Below are 3326 nucleotides of genomic sequence, written 5' to 3'. Positions count from 1 at the left end.
TCTGTATGCATGTATGCTGGCCTATAACTGCTTGCCTGCCTGCATACATGCATGTATGCCGGTTTCCCTGCCTGCATGGCCGCCTGCTTGTTATTAATGCCTACTTGCCTGTTTAAACATCTGTGTGCCCACCCGTATGCATGCTTGCCCGCCTGCCTGCCTACACGTGTGCACTCCGTGATAAACAATTTTTGAATTGGGAAATCTTCACCTTGAAGGGTTGAGCATATGAGAAGGTGGTAGTTGAACAACATTCTTACTGTATCGGTATTTGGTTAAAACGGCTGTTGTTCTTCTTATCTTATAATTATCACTAAGAGATAGTTAAGATGTATGTTCCCACTCTGGGATCCGGGCCTAAGCCTCCCATTAAACAAACTACAGGACATGCTAAAATATTGCAGATTTAAGATTTTTGTTACTAAATATTTATACATGTCATAAACTGGGCTATGTTATCAAATTAGGCTGATCACGCCATACATACTTTTTTGTAGGTCAATAACCCTATTGTACGATGACTCGGCAATAATAGTATAGCTATACTGGAATTAGGATGGCGTTATTCTTGCATGCCGCCCTAACGTGCATTGGCTTAATCAGTTTCCTGCCATTGCCTACATACACTTGCCTCTAGTGCAAGTTGCAGCACGTGGAAGCTATCTCAGAACCAGCAAAATTGTTATTATACAAGATCTAGATATATTAACATCACGACACTGCCTGCCTGCCTGCCTGCCTGCCTGCCCTAACTGCTTCATACCTTAATGCATGGTATACCTGCCTGCCTGCCTGCCTGCCTGCCTGCCTCCTGCGCTGTTCCTTACCTGGCATGCATGTAAGCCTGCATCCTGCCTGCCGCCCTGCCTGACTGCTTGCAATATATACACGTATGCCTGACTCCTGCATATATACACGTCATGGCCCTGACTGCCTGCATACATTGCACGTATGCCTGCCCCCCTGGCCTGCATTGGCTACCTGCTTACATAATAATACCTGCCACCTGCATGTCTGCAAATGCCGGCCTGTTGCCCGTCCGGCCGCGTGCCTGAATGCCTGGCCTTGTCTGAATGTCTGCATGCCTGCATGTATTCCTTCCTGTCTACATGCATGCATGCAGGCCCGCCTATCTGCTGCTTTCTTTACAGTATATATGTTGCCGATCCCTGGCTACCTGCCGTGCCTGCCTAACACATATATGGCTGACTGGTCTGTATGCACAGCCGCGCGGGTCTGATTACTGCATGTATGCTGGCCTAACTGCTTGCCTGCCTGCACACATGCATGTATGCCGGTTTCCCTGCCTGCATGCCCGCCTGCTTGTCCGATTAATTGCCTACTTGCTGTTTAAACAACTGTTGTGCCCACCGTCATGCAGTGCTTGCCGCGCCTGCCTGCCTTACACGTGCTGCACTCCGTGATAAAACATATTTTTGAATTCGGAAATATCTTCAACCTTGAAGGGTTGCAGATATGGAGGAAGGTGGGTTGCAACACGTTCTTACTGTCGTATTTAGTAAACGGTGTTTTCTCTTACTTATAATTATCCACTAGGCAGATAGTAGAGATGTATGTTTACTCTGGATTCACGTGGCCTAGCTCCCATTAAAGCAAAGACTACGGCACATGCTAAAATATGAGATTTAAGATTTTTTACTTAAATATGTTATACATGTCATAAACTGGTAGTTTATCAGAATTAGGTGATCACGCCATACATTACGTTTTTTTAGGTCAATAACCTATTTTACTATGACTCGGCAATGAATAGATAAGCTTTGGAATAGGATGGGTTATCTTGCATGCGCCCTAATCTGCATTGGCTTATCAGTTTCTGCCATTGCCTACATACCACGTGCCTCTAGTGCAAGTTGAGCACGTGAAGCCTATCAGAACCAGCAAAATTGTTATTATCAAATCTAGATATATTTACACACGACATACAGCACGAAACTCTGAATTCACACAAACCAAACACGATGACTATGATAAATTATGTCATTCGGGTGGTTACTTTGACTTGTGTTGTGTTGCCATTATAAGTATTACCTTGGTCTCTAGCTTCACACTGCGGATTCCCTCTTTTTGAGGGCAGGGAGTCAATGGACATCCGTGTTAAAGCGTTTATTCCGACTCCTACTGTTACCAGTACAACACTATTTTAAGAACCAAATTTTACGGAACCAAACATTGCCGACATTTATTACCAGTGATGCCATGGCATCATGAATTAAAAGCTTATAATGACATATCGCGACACAAGACACTGCATCTGCATCGTGATATACGATACATTTTTTACTTGGTTTTACTTATATCTATGTCTAATATTACACACACGCGCACACGCACGCACGCACGAACACGCACGCACGCACGAACACACGCACACGCACAGATACAAACACTGCTCGCATGCATGCAGGCACGCACGCACGCACGCACGTACACGCACACATCGACCATACATAATGCAAATGGTTAAATAGTGCTCAAGTACGGTTACTAGTCCTGTTGTTTAACGTGTCTGTGCCCCTGCATTCTGTCTATATACACTGTAATTTACCGTTTTTACTTAATATTAGTTAACAACAATGTTACACAGTGTATATGAAACAATACTCAACAATTGTTGAAATAATACAGAGTTGTATGTCATACACTGTTATACCCACTTATGATCAGAAAATCGTAAAAATGTCTGTTTGGTGGGATACTCATTGCAGAGAAAATTCAGCTTATAATAGAAAGAATATAGCAGGAGTGAATAATAATAGATTAATAATAGATATTAGTGCATGACGTGACAAATCGTTGAAATCTCATTGGATAACGCAGCAGGCACTATGAAGCGATAGTGCCCGCCTGAGCGGCACTATTGCTTGCGCGACGCATTGTTATTATAACGCATTGTGTTTACACACTATGAGAGCATAGTGCCCCCAACAGCAGGCATTAATAGATAAATAATAGAATAATATCAAGTGATAATATATAAATAGATAATAATAATAGAATAATAATAGATCTATTATTATTCACTCCTGAATATAGTAATTCTAGCTTATAATACAGAAACATCAGCCGTACGCAATACAGAAGCGCTGTAGTAGTTACAGTGGAACCATCTAAAAATGCATACTGCTAATAAGCAATAGATCAATGTAGATGATATATAGAGGTGCATGTGTACTGTAACATTTGTATCAGAAGTAAATAATAGGGAATCCCCTATATTATCTACTTCTGATACAAATGTTGCGCTTGTGTAGGGCAATTCCCTATTATCTACTTCTGATACAAATGTTGCGCTTGTGTAGGGC

The 3326-nt window shown here is 42.3% G+C and overlaps 1 protein-coding gene across 1 annotated transcript in view; it reads right to left on the bottom strand.

Moving 5' to 3' along the window:
* Positions 1 to 3326, bottom strand: part of LOC106806701 (trafficking kinesin-binding protein 1-like) — a 57361-nt gene that overhangs the window by 8857 nt on the left and 45178 nt on the right. The gene's annotated exons all lie outside the window — the stretch shown is intronic.

Source organism: Priapulus caudatus, unplaced genomic scaffold, assembly GCF_000485595.1.
Source record: "Priapulus caudatus unplaced genomic scaffold, Priapulus_caudatus-5.0.1 Scaffold175, whole genome shotgun sequence".
NCBI lineage: Eukaryota > Metazoa > Priapulida > Priapulimorpha > Priapulimorphida > Priapulidae > Priapulus > Priapulus caudatus.
The sequence above is the reverse complement of the archived record's forward strand: the minus strand, read 5'-3'. Positions and strand labels throughout refer to the sequence as shown.